A 21,093-nucleotide genomic window follows, 5' to 3' on the forward strand; every position below is an offset into this window, starting at 1 on the left:
GAAGAGGTAGAACAAAGCCAATGAAGAGCTGCACGTTTCGTCACGGGATCATTTAGCCGGAGCGAGAGAATTACGGAGATGCTGAAAAATTCCACTAGCAGACGTTACAAAAACGGTGTTTTACATCACGGAGAGATTTACTACTGAAATTGCGAAAGAACACTTTCCGTGAAGAATCGGACAACGTATTACTTCCCCCGACATACGTTGCGCTTAATGACCGCGAGGAGAAAGTTCGAGCAATTAGAGCCAATACGGAGGCTTACCAGCAAGCATTCATCCCGCGCGCTATTCGCGAGTGGAACAGGGTTGGAGGGCTCAGTTATTAGTACGAAAAGTACTCTCCACCACACGCAACCAGGTGGTTTGCGGAATATGACGCAGATGTAGATACCGGTAGACTTATCTTGCCCAGCTATTTCACATTACTTTTCTATTTTTTCGATTCATCCTCAATCCATATTCTGTACGCACCAAACTGTTAATTCAAGCAGCGGTTCCTGTAATGTTATTACAGAATCATGTCATTGACGTTCCTTCGTCGTGAATTTTTATCCCATTTTTAACCTTTCTTTTACTTCCGTCATGGCTTCTACGATGTATAGACTGACCAGTAGGGACGAAAGACTACATCCCTGACTTACATCGTTTTTAATCTTTCCCTATAGCTTGCTCTCATTTTCCTTACAACTGCTTGAACCATTTGACATTGTCGCACACTTTTTTGTAGATCAACAAATCCAATGATAATGTCTGGATTTATCTTCAGTCTTGTTACCCTTATCAAGCGCAACGTGAGAACTGCCTCTCTAGCGCCTTTATCTTTTATAAAACCAAACTGATCGTCATCTAATAGGTTCTCAATTTTCTTTTACATTCTGGTGCAATTTATTCTTGTCAGCAATTTGGATGCATGAGGTGTTAAATTGATAGCACGATAATTCACTCACTTTAGGCTCTTGGCAATCCCCTCCCGGAGATCCTAACGGGGGCTAATTCGAAATCTTTTGCCAGTGACACTTTTCAAATATAGGTCACATATCCTGTGGATACACAACATGTGCATTCAATGCAGTGGTTTCCATTGCCTTCTGCTTCCTCATGCCGTTGACCACTGCTGATTATTCGAGCTTTTAGAGGCAGTTCCCCACCCTAAGACGGGATCCTGAACGTCTGTCAGCTTCTCCGCCCTTTTTGACAAGGCCGTTGACAGAACCAGAGGTGGCTTCTTATACTGGAAGTTTTCTGCCGCCACGCTGGTAATTTTTATTCACAATCCAAGCAATGACTGTATTCTAACTCTGGACCTATGACTTTGTGATTACTAGTCGAAGACGCCACACCTAAACCATGGGTTCATAGTTCTGCGTAGCTATACACCAGTAAATATTACAGAGTACATTAGTGACTTCCCTCTAGCTGTCCACCAGTACAGTTTTCGCAGCAACAGTTAACTACTCAGAAATACACGTGACACAACACAGTAATGACTCCTGTGTGTCTATACACCAGTAGCCGGCACACAGCAGAATTTTGACTTCTGGGTAGCTACACACCAGTGCACGTTTGCACGTTACTCAGCATATTGGCGAGCTCTGGGTACCTACGCTGCAGTGAGCGTTACAGCGGATTTTAGATACTTTTAGATAGCTACGCATCAGTATATGGCACACAGCACATTAGCTACACACCAGTGCACGTTTGCACGTTACTCAGCATATTGGCGAGCTCTGGGTACCTACGCTGCAGTGAGCGTTACAGCGGATTTTAGATACTTTTAGATAGCTACGCATCAGTATATGGCACACAGCACATTAGTGACTGCTGTGTAACTGTACATCAATACAAGTTACATAGAAAATTAGTGACTTCTGGGTAGCTACACGCCACTATAAATTACGCAGCACAATAGAGACTTCTGGGTAACTGCACGACCATAGAAAGTGAGTCCCATCGGGTCCTGACGTCCCGTGTTGAGCTCTACACATAGTCAGCAGCGGACTTCCTCTTCAATTGTTGTCAAAGATGTTTAGTAACTAGTGTGTACGGTACCCGTTAGACTTATGATTCCTTAGTACTAAGAGACTAGACTTAGTGATTTCCTATCTGTTACCCTGCATAGCAAAATCACTGACTGTGGACACTGGGATGTGTAACACCTGAGAAATCTCTCTAATGGAATGCTGAAATGTATGTGATCACAGAATTAAATCGTACACTCAAGTCTCCCCATGGACCTTGACAGGGAAACCGTCCATATTGTCACATTGTCGCTGCCTTACTTTCGCCTGCATAGCCTGAATGGAGACGGGTTGATTTTATTGGAGGGTTTGAGACCTTTGATAACTTATTATCCCTCCTAACAGAAGATGAGAGCGCACAGATTTCTTACATCTTTGGTGACATCGGTATTCTGGCGTTTACGCTGTGGTGTAGAGTATATCATTGTTCCCCTCGTTCAGTATCAGTCTGCGGAGACATCTTCAGAACCAATAGATACGTAGATAGGAGATTTTTGGACGTAAATTGCTTAAAAAATCAAATCAATGTACTCTGTATTTGCACAGTTTGCTGAAACTGCGAGCTTCTTTGTTACCTTAAAAGTAATTGCCTTAATATTACACGCTCTAGTTCTTCTACTGTAATTGAATCTGTGATAAGTATTAATGATCCAGTCTTTCGTGGCGTCTGTACCGTCTAAATATTGAAAGTTAATGCAAATGTAATCGGTACATAGAACCAAGCACTGAAACATTAGTTTAACTAGCGAGTGACTTCATACTCCGAACGGTAACACGACGAACAGACTGCGCTGAGGTTTCGTTTCAAATTTCGCTTTTTATTTGAGGTTTGCTGGGTTGTGGAAATTGCACAGCAGAGAAATGCGTTGTCACGAAAAAGGGTGAATAGGATGACATAATGCTGTTGCGGAATTGCTTTCTACTTAGGAGAACACGACGTAATAGCCTTACTTTTCTCTCAGCGTTATGCACATACGCAATCCCATTACTGTACTGAACGAATATGCGAGTTCACTATTTAGCAATCCGTTGGTTGCATGAGGCGGCGTCCTATGTTAGTAATATGGTCTTGGATGAAAACCTGATGATACAATCGTAAGTACATAGAAATGAATACTAATTTTACAATTTGACAGAGTTTTAATTACGTTTGCTCGACGTCTTTCCTGTTACGAAAAAAATAAATATTTCAATATTAATAGATGAGGAAGGAGCACAGAGATAAATAATTAGAGTGCAGTTTTCCAATATCGGCGTGTGAAAAGGGTTGAGTACATTAACAAGTGCCTGCCGGTGTGGCCCAGCGGTTCTAGGCGCTTCAGTCAGTTGTTAACGCAGTACTTTACTCTGTAGCAGGCTGGATAGCGTTTAGATTATTGTTTTTATTGGAACAAGGATCAACAGTAAGTATGACAGCATATCATGTGCTGCAACTGTCAAAATTGTAAAATTATTATTTGTGAAACTACTGCAAAACGGTAACGTGATGATATCTTTTAATCATGTTATTGTTCCTTGTCATCACCGGTTTCGTAGTTTTGGTAGCAACGATATCTTAGTGAGACGAACTATCTAACAACCACGGTAGTCCATGTCATCTACTAACAGAGTGAGTTTAATTGTAAAATGGCCCCTATAAACATTTCAGAGGCAGTATAGGAGGGTTCCTGCCTTTAACACAGATTTCTCCCGCAGTTCCGTCCCTCTGAACCACACACACAGACGAAAATTTCAGAACAGAGAACGTAAAATATTACAAAATGTTGAAATTTGCAGAAAAGATGTAAGTAAAAGGGAAATATAGGCAATACAAAATTACTACAAGAACCAAAAGAGAACAATATCGAATGATAAGTGATCCAATTGAAACTGTCAGGGACGAAATCTTTCTCTCCTATTTTTCCACTGAAATAGCGCAGAAGCTTGACCTCGGCAAAACCCGCAACTCGACGTGGACTCCGCCTGACATTGAGAATTCAGAGTTGCGTGAAGGCCACGCATGCTGGAGTCGGAGACTCTAAACGCCGCTGTACTGAATCAAATAGAACCGGATGCGTTCCTTGGGAATATCACGGCACGCCGTCTGCGTGAGAATCCACAAAGCACCTAACGTGCACGTCGCGCATCTTGACGAACACCGACAGACCACGTCCCGCAGATATGTCAAGAGAACCTGTCAGCCAGCGAAGAGTGGTAACTCGCCTTATTTGTTCATGAGACCCAGAAAATATTAGATACAGGCTCCCAGGTAGATGCTATTTTTCTTGACTTCCGGAAGGCGTTCGATACAGTTCCGCACTGTCGCCTGATAAACAAAGTAAGAGCCTACGGAATATCAGACCAGCTGTGTGGCTGGATTGAAGAGTTTTTAGCAAACAGAACACAGCATGTTGTTATCAATGGAGAGACGTCTACAGACGTTAAAGTAACCTCTGGCGTGCCACAGGGGAGTGTTATGGGACCATTGCTTTTCACAATATATATAAATGACTTAGTAGATAGTGTCGGAAGTTCCATGCGGCTTTTCGCCGATGATGCTGTAGTATACAGAGAAGTTGCAGCATTAGAAAATTGTAGCGAAATGCAGGAAGATCTGCAGCGGATAGGCACTTGGTGCAGTGAGTGGCAACTGACCCTTAACATAGACAAATGTAATGTATTGCGAATACATAGAAAGAAGGATCCTTTATTGTATGATTATATGATAGCGGAACAAACACTGGTAGCAGTTACTTCTGTAAAATATCTGGGAGTATGCGTGCGGAACGATTTGAAGTGGAATGATCATATAAAATTAATTGTTGGTAAGGCGGGTACCAGGTTGAGATTCATTGGGAGAGTGCTTAGAAAATGTAGTCCATCAACAAAGGAGGTGGCTTACAAAACACTCGTTCGACCTATACTTGAGTATTGCTCATCAGTGTGGGATCCGTACCAGATCGGTCTGACGGAGGAGATAGAGAAGATCCAAAGAAGAGCGGCGCGTTTCGTCACAGGGTTATTTGGTAACCGTGATAGCGTTACGGAGATGTTTAATAAACTCAAGTGGCAGACTCTGCAAGAGAGGCGCTCTGCATCGCGGTGTAGCTTGCTCGCCAGGTTTCGAGAGGGTGCGTTTCTGGATGAGGTATCGAATATATTGCTTCCCCCTACTTATACCTCCCGAGGAGATCACGAATATAAAATTAGAGAGATTAGAGCACGCACGGAGGCTTTCAGACAGTCGTTCTTCCCGCGAACCATACGCGACTGGAACAGGAAAGGCAGGTAATGACAGTGGCACGTAAAGTGCCCTCCGCCACACACCGTTGGGTGGCTTGCGGAGTATCAATGTAGATGTAGAACTGTCTCTGTTTAGAGGAGACTTGCAAATTCGACACCCCATGTCCACGCTCACTAACCTGTAGAGTTTCCTGAAACTCCCTAAAGAGACGTTTATCGATGATATGGCGCTCGATGTGGAGTAGTTGAGATGGCGTGCTACATTCAGTGGTGCCTCAGGCTGTTGTAACAGGCTGCCAGACGTGCCGCCTCCACTGTAGTACTGTAGCAGTTTAAGCGTGAACTTTATAAGCACGCCGAACAATTACATTTTCCATATAAGGTATCCGGACACTCATGTAATGAGGAATCGACCACTAGATGTCAGGAGAGGTGTGCTAACGAATCCCTCGGTGATGTTTCAATTCTTCTAAAGCTGGCCAAGTCGAATTTTGCTGATGTGGTTGTGAAGTGGACCCGTGGAGGAACAATTACAATCAAACGAAGACCAGACAGACCTCATATACTGATGGAAAAGGATCGGCGAATATTGCAGACGGTGGCTGCAAAATATCGCATGAAATCTGCTGAAGGGTCACTTGTGAGTTTCAAAATGATTCCACGATTCCAGCTGCCACAACTGTGAGCGCAGTTAAAAAGAATAGGATACAATAATCGAGCAGTTTCTGATAAGCCACACGTTTCCATATCAATGATAAGCGACGCTTGAGGTGTCGTAAAGATAGACGCCATTGGACAGTGGGTGACTGGAAATGAGGTATTTGGAGTGATGAATTACGCTGTACCATGTGGTAGTCCAATGTTAGGGTTTGGTTTTGGTGAATACGTGGGGTACGCAGTCTGACAGCTTGTGTAGTGCCAACAGGGAAGTACGAAGTAGGTGGTGTTGCGGTACCGGGATCTTTGTTGGTGGTTAGCGTCTGACAATCCTTCTTTCCACGAACAATACGAGACTGGAATAGAAGGGAGAACCGATAGAGGTACTGAAGGTACCCTCCGCCAAACACCGTCAGGTGGCTTGCGGAGTATGGATGTAGATGTAGATGTGGTCTCCTTATTGCACTTACGGAGACACTAAATGCCGCAGTATATGAACAGATTTTACAGCGTTGTGTAATGCTAACAATAGACGAACAGTTCGGAGACGATGACTGTCTGAATCAGTAGGCCAATGCACCCTGTCATAAAGCAGCATCTGTGACGCAATGCTTTGTGGACAATAACATTCCTCAAATAGACTGACCTGTCCAGAGCCCACACCCGAAACCAATGGAACACCTTCAGGATGAGTTAGAAGGTCCACTACCCCCCAGATCACGGCGTTCACCACCAAAAGGTTCTTGCAGAAGAATGGGCTGCCGTTCTTCCAGAGACGCTGAGACACCTCATTGAAAGTATCCCGATCAGAGTTCAAGCCACTATAAATGCGAACGGTAAATTCATCACACATTAATGTCCACGACTAGGTGCCCGGATACTTTTCATCGGTGTAATTAGTCACCCGCAGGAGACGCTAATAAAGCCTAACGTCATCTCTAGTGTTGATAATGCCCTTTATTCCGTAAGGAAGAAAGCTGAAGGCATTTATAATTAGTCCCTGCGTTTCAACCGCGGCTACAAACAATCGCAGAGATTTTCTATGCGTTTCAGACGGCCAGCCGAGCTACGACAGGATACTTGAGTGTTCGTCGCACCAGAAACGTATGCATGGACTAAGTAAACGAGGCTCTTGTCATCGTGGGAGACTGGACTGCTCACAGCATACTCATCGTGTAGATGTAGACCAACGCGCAACACTTGATCACAGAGAACGTTGGAATAAATATTCTGATTTATGCTCATGGAAACCATGTTAATTAACATATCGCTCTACGTTATCCCCCCCCCCCTCTCCCCCCCCCCCCTCTCTCTCTCTCTCTCTCTCTCTCTCTCTCTCTCTCTCTCTCTCACACACACACACACACACACACACACACACACACACACACACGAAGAGAGAGAGAGAGAGAGAGAGCTTGCTTAATTTCAGGCTTATTCATCAAGTGACGATATGATGTACACTCCTGGAAATTGAAATAAGAACACCGTGAATTCATTGTCCCAGGAAGGGGAAACTTTATTGACACATTCCTGGGGTCAGATACATCACATGATCAGACTGACAGAACCACAGGCACATAGACACAGGCAACAGAGCATGCACAATGTCGGCACTAGTACAGTGTATATCCACCTTTCGCAGCAACGCAGGCTGCTATTCTCCCATGGAGACGATCGTAGAGATGCTGGATGTAGTCCTGTGGAACGGCTTGCCATGCCATTTCCACCTGGCGCCTCAGTTGGACCAGCGTTCGTGCTGGACGTGCAGACCGCGTGAGACGACGCTTCATCCAGTCCCAAACATGGTCAATGGAGCACAGATCCGGAGATCTTGCTGGCCAGGGTAGTTGACTTACACCATCTAGAGCACGTTGGGTGGCACGGGATACATGCGGACGTGCATTGTCCTGTTGGAACAGCAAGTTCCCTTGCCGGTCTAGGAATGGTAGAACGATGGGTTCGATGACGGTTTGGATGTACCGTGCACTATTCAGTGTCCCCTCGACGATCACCCGTGGTGTACAGCCAGTGTAGGAGATCGCTCCCCACACCATGATGCCGGGTGTTGGCCCTGTGTGCCTCGGTCGTATGCAGTCCTGATTGTGGCGCTCACCTGCACGGCGCCAAACACGCATACGACCATCATTGGCACCAAGGCAGAAGCGACTCTCATCGCTGAAGACGACACGTCTCCATTCGTCCCTCCATTCACGCCTGTCGCGACACCACTGGAGGCGGGCTGCACGATGTTGGGGCGTGAGCGGAAGACGGCCTAACGGTGTGCGGGACCGTAGCCCAGCTTCATGGAGACGGTTGCGAATGGTCCTCGCCGATACCCCAGGAGCAACAGTGTCCCTAATTTGCTGGGAAGTGGCGGTGCGGTCCCCTACGGCACTGCGTAGGATCCTACGGTCTTGGCGTGCATCCGTGCGTCGCTGCGGTCCGGTCCCAGGTCGACGGGCACGTGCACCTTCCGCCGACCACTGGCGACAACATCGATGTACTGTGGAGACCTCACGCCCCACGTGTTGAGCAATTCGGCGGTACGTCCACCCGGCCTCCCGCATGCCCACTATACGCCCTCGCTCAAAGTCCGTCAGCTGCACATACGGTTCACGTCCACGCTGTCGCGGCATGCTACCAGTGTTAAAGACTGCGATGGAGCTCCGTATGCCACGGCAAACTGGCTGACACTGACGGCGGCGGTGCACAAATGCTGCGCAGCTAGCGCCATTCGACGGCCAACACCGCGGTTCCTGGTGTGTCCACTGTGCCTTGCGTGTGATCATTGCTTGTACAGCCCTCTCGCAGTGTCCGGAGCAAGTATGGTGGGTCTGACACACCGGTGTCAATGTGTTCTTTTTTCCATTTCCAGGAGTGTACATTCACTGAAACATTTCATGTAACCAGTTTCGTCAAATAGTTGCCATCTTCAGGTGTGCTTAATCCTTCCTACTTAAGAGACGCACAATTCGTCATATCATTCCAAACGTGATAAATCTCCTTTTCAAGTATTTACAAAGTACCTCTATGGTTGCTTCGCCGAGCTGGTTTATTGTCATTTGTACTTTTGGAATTCAGTTCAGTACTGGATATTTATGAATGAAAGGAAAACAAATAATAAATTGAATGGGTCAGTTAAAAGCAATGAAAGAGTCACGGCACAAACTTATAGGGAATGGTGAGTCACAGGATTAATTTTGATTAGAACTGTGAAAGTGGCGAAATGGCTCGTTCAGTCTACGTTCGAGTGTGTGTGTGTGTGTGTGTGTGTGTGTGTGTGTGTGTGTGTGTGTTTGTGTGTCCGGCACTGGTTATGCAATGCCAGAGGCCAGCCAGCTGTTAAGAAACACGAAAGATCATAAAAAAAATCTCCAGAAGTGGGTTACGCGAGCTGGAAAGCTGAACGAACAGGCGGTGAGAGGAAAGTGAAAAAAGGCAGCAAGGCTTTAAAGGTTGTCCACAGTTCGTTTACCCCGGTAAAAGTTGCCGCCGCGGCGCGGGAACCGGTGTGGACAGCTTCGGACACGGCTCTGCTTCAATTTCGTTATTCACACGTGTTAAGTGCACACGTCGTTCCTCTGTCTTTCTGGGCGAAAATGACAGTGGCTGATTCACCTTGCCCTTAAAAGAGCTTGCTAACCCCCCTATGAAAGCACATACGTCCTGAAAAAGCAGTTTGTAATAGTTTCAGAAACAATATAATCACCACCTCACAGAACCACGAATAACGAATTGTAAAGACTTCTAGTTCACGCTGGTGAAGAAATCAGTTATTCCTGGCACTCTATTCAACATTATGTCGATATACACATGTAAAACATAATAAGACCAGGTATCTCCACTTACACTATACAGTATGTTGTTTGGTAACTCCAATCAGATAGCATTACTTGTTCTGCTCTTATACTGTCATGTGTGCAACTAATTACGAGTGAATACCTGTAGCGATAACCGGCCACTCTATTCTCCTGCTCTGAGACTTCGAAATTTCTCATCATTTTCCTCAAATGTTGTTACATTACTTCGTTTCTCGGCGATCAAGTCAATTACAACATTTTTTGTTGAAACACATGTTCAAAACTTTATTTCGTGCAGGCGGTGATTTACAATCTACGTTACTTCTTTATTAAAACTAACAGTTTCGGTTAAACAATAGACCATCACAAACCAACACAATCATCATACATCAATAAACATTGGTTATCTATAATCACGTAGTGTCTGATAAACGTTGCACAAATATTGTCAGATCTTGATAAGGATTTCAAAGGGGCTCATTGATTGCCAGTTTGATTTAAATGTTCAAAATTCAAAATCGAGCCTCACACAAACTGGTGGGTCACAGCTGCAATCGGACAACTCATCCGAATATGTGGGTGTAACACTTCGTAGGGATTTGAAATGAAAGGTCACATAGGCTGAGTCGTAGAAAATCAGGTGGCAGATTTGTTAGTAGAATACCAGAGAAATGCAATCAGTCTACATAGGAGACACCGAGCGCGGTGGCCCAGTGGTAGCACACTGGACTCGCATTCGGGAGGACGACGGTTCAATCCCGCGTCCAGGCATCCCGATTTAGGTTTTCGGTGATTTCCCTAAATCGCTCCAGGCAAATGCTGGTATGGTTCCTTTGAAAGGGCACGGCCGACTTCCTTCCCCATTCTTCCCTAACCCGATGAGTCCGATGACCTCGCTGTTTGGTCTCTTGCCCCAAAGAACCCAACCCTACATAGGAGATAGCACGAGGGTGACGTCACAGGACGCCAAGCTTTTGCACCAATATAGAGAAAGGCTGTAGCTACCTTTGAGCCAAACTAATACGTCGCAATGGGAGACAATTACGGGGTTTCAAAGTGTTGTCCTTTAATTGTGTTGTGGAAAAGTAGATTAGGGAGTCAGGCGCAGCGACCTGGTGAAGTAGCCTGTGGGGCATCGTTTCAGCTGGAAGGCCGCGTCCAAGGCGAGGAGGCGGCAGGCAGGGCCCCACGTGCGCCGTGGGAGATGCGGCCTCCGGACTACAAACGGCCGCATCAGCGCCCTAATGGGCGCTCTCGCCATACGTCATACAGCTTTCCCCGGGCTTTTGCATTGCTGATAGACGCAGACACATACTGCAGAGCTGAAGAGTTTTCCTCTTCAAAGCGCACAGTGAAACAGCAAGAGTTCCTCTTGTCTTCTTCCTTCCTATTTCTCAATACCGCTGAAGTGGTAAAGACAAGTATGTGTCCTTCACCAGATCATTGCAACTTATTTTTCAAAATCATTAGAAATTCATTGCAGAAGTTCGTCTATTCCGCTGCCATCATAGTATATAGCACATAGGAATCATGACAGTAAGATAAAGAAATGAGAGCACTACAGAGTAATGTACAGTGGCTACCGGAGCATATATGTAGATGTGGATGCAAATGTGGTGGTCTGAAGGATTTATTATTTGCAAACAATATTGTTATACAATAGAGAACTGAGAACAACTTGCAATGAAAACATGAATTACTCATGACGTATGCCAATTACGAGCTAAATATCTCAGAGGAAAAATTTCAAAATTATGAACAACGGGGAAAAATTTTCAAGAACCAACTAGATTTCACACAATGTTGTAGTTGTTTTCCATCGAAAGACTTGTTTGACACAGCAAGGAATTGCAAACGACATCTTGCTCAAAGAACGACAACACCTGGAATGCGAGGAAAGTTGGCCATCTAAAGCAGTAGAAGAAATCAGTATAGAAGTCTTTCCTCAGCTATCGGAATATGCGTGCCGGGCGTGATAAAAATCTACACAACTCGCTCTTCTCAGACCATTTTTACTACCACTCTTTTTTGGTGGTGTACGTTATCTGGATTTCGTTGGAAATGTAGTGTCGCAGTTGTCAAAAAACTATGGTTTCCGCAAACATCTATATTACTTTCAGTAAGTAGCTGAACAAGAGATACGACAGATACTGTCACCGTTCTAGTGACAGTGGAATCACTGCGTAATCGTGGGGTCTCTCATTAATTTCCTATGATCCTACATCGAGAAACTGATGTATAAAAAGTCAGCTGTAACTGAAGAATGTTTTTTTAAGGTCCTTGTACGACACGTACCTCTGAGAATTTACTGCATTGTGAACCGTTTCAATAAAACTAAACTGTTTTCTTAAGAGGAAAGTTTTTTTGTGAAGAAACAATTAAACATTCATTCCGGTCATTAGTTCCCTATCTCGAAGTACCCCGTTTAGGATTCTTCAATATCTGTATAACGTTGAGTATAATGGTTTTGCACGCCCCATATACCACACATGCTTCGAGGCGACTTAGATATATGCACATACGAGTTAAGACTCGAAACCAAAAGAGACAAACAACAACCATTGTTATCTGTACAATACTAAAAGAGTTTATATAGAATAACGCTCGAGTTAAATATTTCTCCTACCGTTAACCCAGCACGTAGTAGAAACAATTATGGAAATAACAGAAAGGTTCGGAAGTGAGATTAAAAGTAAGGGTGAGAGGATGTCAATGGTAAGATACGCTGATAACATTGATATCATCAGTGAAAGTGAGATTGAATCACATCACCTGTAGAATGGAACACCCACTCTGACGAGTACATAATATGGACAGAGAGTAAACGAGAGAAAGACGAAAGTTATAAGAATTAACAGAAATAAAATAAAGCATTATCTTAACGTAAAACCGGTGGACTATTTAGTAAACGAGGTAAGGAACCTAGCTTAGAAGCGAAACAACGCGTGACGAACGAAGCAAGGACGACGAAAACAGACTATAATAGAGGGCATTCCTTGCTAAAAGAAACCTATTAGTATCAATCACAGTCTTTAAACCGAAGCAGAAATTTCTGAAAATGTATATCTGTGGCAGAACGGTATGTACAAGTGAATCATGGAATTAGAACAGGAAAAGCAAAGAATCTAAGCATTTGAAAGTAGAGTTACAGAAGGATGTCGAACACTAACTGATAAAAAAAGAAGTCCTTTGCTTTATCAGCGAGGAAAAAATGTGCAGAAGATACTGACTAGGAAAATGGGCAGAATAGTACGATACGTATTTAGGTACCAAGCAATAATTTCCATGTTACTAGAGGGAACCACAGCTCACAGATACTGTAGGGGCAGACAGAAAGTGGCTCTCAGCACTATGGGACTTAACTGCTGAGGTCATCAGTCCACTAGAACTAATTAAAACTAACTAACTTAAGGACATCACACACATCCATGCCCGAGGCAGGATTCGAACCTGCGACAGTAGCCGTCACGCGGTTCCAGACTGTAGCGCCAAGAACATCTCGGCCACTCCGGTCGGCGGGCAGACAGAGATTGAAATTCACGTAACAAATAATCGTGGACCTCCGGTGTAAGTGCTACTCTGACGTATGTTGGCATCCAAGAAGACTGATGATACAAAGTTCCCAGGTTGCAGAATGGAACGTATTGTACTGCACAGCCCTATCTTCATAATTGTCTCGTGCCCATTCAAACAGTGGGATTCCTACAAGGACATGTTTCCTTCCAAGCGGTGAGTGCACATCGGACGCACTAACCCTTGCACACAACGTGAGCATTTGCATTCAGGCAACGCGTGATGGGTGCACCTTAAGCCTGCTCAACAAGCGGACGACACGAAACAGCCTCGAGCTGAGCGCGGGCTCCCGTGACCCCCGACGTATTTGGACAGCGGTGCGTGATGAGAATCTTGACGGTCCCTCAGTAGCTGTAACTGACAGCTCACGCAATCAGGCATATCCATAGTCGGCGTCTCGGGGCTGTCTTATGACACGGCTCGGTCACCTTCTAGTGGACACGACAATCAGCTGTTCGGCACTGCCGGTCGAAGTGGCCATGCGGTTCTAGGCGCTACAGTCTGGAACCGAGCGACCGCTACGGTCGCAAGTTCGAGTCCTGCCTCGGGCATGGATGTGTGTGATGTCCTTAGGTTAGTTAGGTTTAATTAGTTCTATGTACTAGGCGACTGATGACCTCAGAAGTTAAGTCGCATAGTGCTCAGAGCCCCCCTTTGTTCGGCACTGCTGCGAAGTGAGGACATAGTCAGTTCGTACAGAGAGCTACACGAATTCCTTTAGAGCTACTGTACAACGATTCAGGTGTCTTACAGCTGATTTAATACCACGCCAACGGTGTGATATTCTGTTGGGAGCCAAGACACGCCGGAATATGGGAACATGATGCCACCGATTGAGCAAGCAAACAAGCTTATAGTGTAGGTTCTGTGATTACGTGCACCGCCACGTCACTTCATTTTTGAACGAAAGAATCATGCGTCGATGAGAAGACACGTGATTGTAGATGGTGTACAACAAACTGCGGACATTGAAATTGACCACGCAGTGATGGCGAATCTCATGTTACCCACAACATGGAAAGAAGTATTGCATGGGACACTGTCCATTGACACAGTTTCCTAGATAATTCACCAATATGAGAAGCTTGTCGAATACCATATTCGTTACAACACATTTGAACTACATTTTCTTCATATTCTCACATGAGATCGTCAGAAAATACATCAGTGGATGTCTTAGTACTGTTATTTAGTCGCAGGTTCGAATCCTGCCTCGGGCATGGATGCGTGTGATGTCCTTAGGTTAGTTAGGTTTAAGTGGTTCTGAGTTCTGGGGGACTGATGACCACAGATGTTAAGTCCCATAGTGCTCAGAGCCATTTTTGTTATTTAGTCTCGATTTATTGTTATGCAGACGTTCACCTGAATATGTGGCTATGAAACCGGTAGTGATCTACAAATAAAGAACTAAGAGAGCCGAACCTCAATTGGACCCAACTTGGATATTATCAGGGCTGTTTTAGAAAAGGACGTTCTTGTGCTGAACACATCCTTAATTTGAAGTCAGTATTAAGTCAAATTAAACTACCGAATAAACAGTACGTAGTTACTTTCGTTGACATCAAGAAAGCATACGATTCAATCGACAGACATACCCTTATGAGAATTTTACAGGAAATGGGCATGGACCAGAAAACACACAGCCTTATCCAAAAGACCCTGAGTAACACTAGATCACGGATAAAGTTCAGGGGAACACTTTCAGAAAGTTTTGAGATAAAGACAGGAGTTAGACAGGGAGATGGACTTTCACCTCTTCTCTTCAACTGTGCACTGGACAAGGTGTTCAGAGAGTGGCGAAAGGAAATGGAAGTACCTGGGACAAAAATGGAAGGGACTAGTAGCAGACTTTTTAGCTTTCACAGATGATCTGGCACTTATAGCAAGCTCAGTGGAAGTAGTAGTAATGCAGCTCAATATGACCAACCTGCAGGCTGCCAAGGTAGGACTTCAATTGTCACTAGAAAAGACAAAATACCTCACCAGTATCAGTCATACTCCCAGTGAACTACAGCTGGAGCAAGGTCAAACTGAGAAAGTTGACACATTAAAGTATCTAGGAGAATGGGTGGAACCTAATCTATCAGAAGGAACAGCACTAACAACTCGGATTAATAAGTTACAATTAGCTTATCGATTAACCAAGAGCATCTATAATAAGAAATTTCTATCTCGCGATTCGAAAGTAAAACACTACAAAACAGTTATTCGCCCTGAAGCCCTATATGCCTGAGAATGCTTGAATCTGAACAGGAAAGGCTTGACAGATAAACTAGAGATTCAGGAGAGGAAGACCCTGAGAAAAATTGTGGGACCGATCAAAACAGATGCTGTGTACAGAAGACAATCAAACCAGGAGCTATACAATCATACTGAGAAATCACAGAAGTAGCCAGGAAGAGACGTCTCGTTTTCTACGGACATATCACAGGGATGGACCAAACAAGACTAACCAACAGGCTTCTCAAATACTGGAAGAGCAGGAAGACCGTGACACCATGGCTGGTAGAAGTCAAGAAAGACATCCAGGAACTGAACATAAATGAAAGTGACAATAGAAACCGAGCACTTCTCAGAAGGATTCAAAAAGAAAAAGGTTTCAGGACAGATTACCCCGTAAAAAGACCGGCTACCATTGAACAAAGGACAGAAAGGAGAAACATAGCCAGAGAATGGGGGATTACTGGGCAAACATCAAGCCCCTCTTCAGGATGAAAAGCTGAATATCATGGTCCTTAGCTGGCCCGTTCGAAAGAAGAAGAAGATTAAGAATAAGAAAGAAATAAATACAGTTGCCAATAAGGGCGCTGTTGTCCATGCTTTTGAGAGCCCTCAGTCGAATTTTATTATTCAAATGGTTCAAATGGCTCTGAGCACTATGGGACTTAACATCTATGGTCATCAGTCCCCTAGAACTTAGAACTACTTAAACCTAACTAATCTAAGGGCAGCACACAACACCCAGTCATCACGAGGCAGAGAAAATCCCTGACCCCGCCGGGAATCGAACCCGGGAACCCGGGCGCGGGAACGCTACCGCACGACCACGAGCTGCGGACAAATTTTATTATTATTAACTACAATCATCTGACTTATATTACTCTATTTTGCATAATTATTCGGTGAGGAACACAGAATAAAAAATCGCGCAGCATAACGTACTTCTACAAGGCAGCACCTCATCGACTTCACCATTTTTTTTCATTAATCGGAGCCACTGGTGAGGTCATCTTTACGTTTCTTTTACTCTCTAACAAAGACGTTTCTTTGCTGCGTAATAGAGCAGCAAGAGCCTCCTTGAATTTGTATTGTACCATCAGCTTGTCTCCCGAGTTTTCGTTGGATTGCGTTTCCTTGTGAATGGCGACCAGAACTACCACAGGCTTCACGTCTATTGCTACATCTGCACTCTAATATAGCTGGACAATTCCTGACACCGAGAGACCAGTTTCAAGGGGCAAAATAAAGACAAAATGCAATTCGAATCCCCATACCTACTCCCAAAGCTGTTTTACCGAGTACGATGGGTAGAACATCACGAATTATCATCAGACACGCCCTCAACCAATCCTTCAATCTACCCGCAAACGATGCAAAAGAAAATCAACTGCCGGTAAACTGCCAGATGGGATCAAACATCCTCTGATGGTCTGATTTTGAGTATTACGTGTCCTGACACATCTTGTAATATACATTCAGTAATCATAACAGTAGGTACCCCGAGATCCGCAAGGCTTCATTGGTAGTTGGATGAGCGTCTCATGAAACTATGACACTGAGTAAACGAAGAGAGATCATGTGAAGACGGCTCTTCTAATCTTACGTGATAAGTACCCCGGATTAACAAGGATTCTCTATTACTGTTCGAACTAGTACTTTGTTAGCTGCTTCCTTCATGAATGAATTGAATTTTCTTACAGTTCCTATACCTAACCTGATTCCCCCATAAGCCACTCCGAACCCACAGTGCTTTTATGTCGACCTTCCACCTTTACTCGTCCTGAACTCTTTCTCATAGATACACTAACTGGAAGAAAATGCGAACAACCAGAAGATACACTCAGATGACAATGTACACTACTGGCCATTAAAATTGCTACACCACGAAGATGACGTGCTACAGACGCGAAATTTAACCGACAGGAAGAAGAAGCTGTGATAAGCTAATGATTAGCTTTTCAGAGCATTCTCACAAGGTTGGCGCCAGTGGCGACACTTACAACGTGCTGACATAAGGAAAGTTTTCAACCGATTTCTCATACACAAACAGCAGTTGATCGGCGTTCCCTGGTCAAACGTTGTTGTTATGCCTCGTGTACAGAGGAGAAATGCGTACCATCACGTTTCCGACTTTGATAAAGGTCGAATTGTAGCCTATCGCGATTGCGGTTTATCGTATCGCGACATTGCTGCTCGCGTTGGTCGAGATCCAATGACTGTTAGCAGAATATGGAATCGGTGGGATCAGGAGGGTAATACGGAACGCTATTTTGGGTCCCAACGGCCTCGTATCACTAGCAGTCGAGATGACAAGCATCTTATCCGCATGGCTGCAACGGATCGTGCAGCCACGTCTCGATCCCAGAGACAACAGATGGGGACAATTGCAAGACAACAACCATTGCACGAACAGTTCGACGACGTTTCCAGCAGCATGGACTATCAGCTCGGAGACCATGGCTGCGGTTACCCTTGACGTTGCATCACAGACAGGAGCGCCTGCGATGGTGTACTCAACGACGAACCTGGGTGCACGAATGGCAAAACGTCATTTTTTCGGATGAATCCAGGTTTTGTTTACTGCATCATGATGGTCGCATCCGTGTTTGGCAACACCGCGGTGAACGCACATTGGAAGCGTGTATTAGTCATCGCCATACTGGCGTATTACCCGGCGTGATGATATGGGGTGCCATTGGTTACATATATCTGTCACCTCTTGTTCGCATTGACGGTACTTTGAACAGTGGACGTTACATTTCAGATGTGTTACGACCCGTGGCTTTATCCTTCATTCGATCCCTGCGAAACCCTACATTTCGACAGGATAATGCACGACCGCATGTTGCATGTCCTGTACGGGTCTTTCTGGATACAGAAAATGTTCGACTGCTGCCCTGGCCATCACATTCTCTAGATCTCTCACCAATTGAAAACGTCTGGTCAATGGTGGCCGAGCAACTAGCTCGTCACAATACAACAGTCACTAATCTTGATGAACTGTGGTATCGTGTTGAAGCTTTATGGGCAGCTGTACCTGTACGCGCCATTCAAACTCTTTTTGACTCAATGCCCAGGTGTATCAAAGGCGTTATTACAGCCAGAGGGGATTTTTCTGGATACTGATTTCTCAGGATCTATGCAGCCAAACTGCGTGAAAATGTAATCACTCGTCAGTTCTAGTATAATATATTTGTCCAATGAATACCCGTTTATCATCTGCATTTCTTCTTGGTGTAGCAATTTTAATGGCCAGTAATGTATATAGAGCACTGCCTGGTATCCTTTGTTGATTTATGTGTTCAACAACAAACAATGAATGGACATACTGCACAGCCACCTATCTACATTCGCAATGATACTCGCAAAGTAGAGAAGGGAAGGTTTAGCTATGATACTAAAACTGCGGAAACATGCTGTCACATCATTGTCCAGGGGTTGAAATTACTGTAAAATTGATAAAATTGTTCGCGCTATTAACTGATATACTTATTATTACAGTACATTGGCGGTGCCTTTTCCATCCCATCCATCCACTGTCAGGTTGTTGGTTACCACATAATGATAGAGTGACAACGCTCGTTTGAGTTGGGGAAAGAGTTTTGTGGATGGGTGACACCTTCTGGTTATAGTCTCTTTCAATCTACTCGTTTTACAAGTAATTTTTTTATGAATTACCTGAATGTGGTCTCAGTCTCCTTTAGTGTTTCACATGAACTTTGAGTAGAACACGTCTCTCAGTTAAAAATTGTGGTTTCGTGTTGCATGTATAAAGGGCAATGTTTCTTCTAATTATCTTCTTGCACGGATTAAGGATTTAAACTCCTTAACTTGACAAAGACATCGAAATTTGCTCAGATCGCATTTCATTGGAGGTTTCGGCTCTTCTCCTCCCTTGTTTTGACTTACAGCAGTATCTAAGAACACTGGCCCCAACTATTTGGGCTTAGTGTTGCTTCCTTTTCTTCCCACATCTTGTTGTAGCCTCTTCAGATCTGTCTCGTATTTGCTTTCATCTTCATATGCAGTAACCTATGGCCTGATACGAGACTAACAAATTTCAATTTTTCCATCTCTGTTCTTCTTGCCGGAAATTATGTTAGTATTCGACATTCATATCTCAGACCTACATTATAGACTTCAATATCTTCTTAACTGTACCACACAAATACTGAAATATTTGGAAGTTTCTACTGATATCAATGCATACATTTGTGGAAATATATGGTCCTACAATTATTTACCTTCTACTTTAAAGTGTACACATCTCGTTCTTCTTCTTCTTCTTCTAAACAATACTTCTTGTAGCTGAAACCGTTGTCGCTCACTTGCTGCTGTCCTCTTCATTTCTCGATAATTTCTGCTTTTCAGTACTTCGAATATCTTATCTCTTGGCCTCCCCTTGGTGTTATCCACTAAAATTTTGGCTTCCAGTATGTATGTTAAGAACTAATTGTATTTCAAAGGATGTTCTAAAACTTTTGTCTGCCTTTTAGGATAGTTGATATGAGGTTTCTCTGCTCGTTGGCCTCTTTCAGAGTATCTTCATTAGTTTTTTTCGGTCCACAGGTTCTCGTTAGCCTTTCCGAAGCCACAACACAATATCTTCAACTGTGTGTGGTTAGGAAATGTTACTTAGACTCCCCTTCCAAAACAGCGTCTTTGTGCCGGAGAACAAACGTTGGGCTTTTTCCTTCATGTGAAATGAGTAACATTTACTTCACTGTTCCGAGAAATAACGCTAAAATTACGTAGTTCACCGGCACAGCACAGCGGAGAAAGGCCCCTTTCACAGTAACAGTAGAAGAAAATAGTAATTTGAAGTACTTATTACGTTCAATTGTTCGCCTACGTAGCTGACTGATCAGCGAAGATGGCTGCCATGCGGAGGACCCTGATTCGACTCCCGGCAGTGCCAAAGATTTTTCGGATGGGAGGACTGGTACGGGTGCACTAAGCCGACTGAGCAAGCAGTAGCTGCTGCGTAGTATAGAACGTGTGCAAAGTGGCCGGGTGAGCGGTGTGCTGACCAAGTGATCCTCCTCGCCCAAAGCATAGGATGACACGACGGCCGGTAGACATCCCTTGGACCTTCACGGTCTGGAGAGAAGCTCGCTGTTACCCTCAGCTTGTACTGACATGGTTGGTAGCTGTAGCACGTGCAGCTGTCGCCTCCCACACCACCAGAGAGGCCTCCACGTGACGCTGGCTGGCCACACACACACACACACGCACGCACACGCACTCGCACATTGTGCACACATGTCCCGCGCATTGCTCAACGCCGCTACGGCGGGCGGCGGCCGCCCGGCGCTTGTTGAGTCACAGCGCCAGCCGCTACACCCTTGCGCGCAAAACGTCGCCAGGCGATTATTTCTGCCAGGCGAGCGAGCCGCCGCGTCATGTCTCAGCTACAGCCCGCCGCCTGTTCCTTCCCGCTGACTGCCCAGAATGCACGGTAACAGTTACGTGCAGCTTTCTAACTAGCGTGTCCCCTCAAGTGCCGTAACTCCTGCAAGAACAGTATTCTGGAGACCACGGTTACGCCACAGCACTTTGGATTGTCACGCAAACAGAACTGAATGAGCTTAAACACC

At 44.7% G+C, this 21,093-nt stretch overlaps 1 protein-coding gene across 1 annotated transcript in view; it reads right to left on the reverse strand.

The window, feature by feature from the left end:
• LOC124606895 (loricrin-like) overlaps positions 1-21,093 on the reverse strand; it is a 124,766-nt gene that overhangs the window by 70,492 nt on the left and 33,181 nt on the right. The window lies entirely within an intron of this gene.

The sequence above is a fragment of the Schistocerca americana genome, chromosome 3 (genome assembly GCF_021461395.2).
Source record: "Schistocerca americana isolate TAMUIC-IGC-003095 chromosome 3, iqSchAmer2.1, whole genome shotgun sequence".
Taxonomy (NCBI): Eukaryota; Metazoa; Arthropoda; class Insecta; order Orthoptera; family Acrididae; genus Schistocerca; species Schistocerca americana.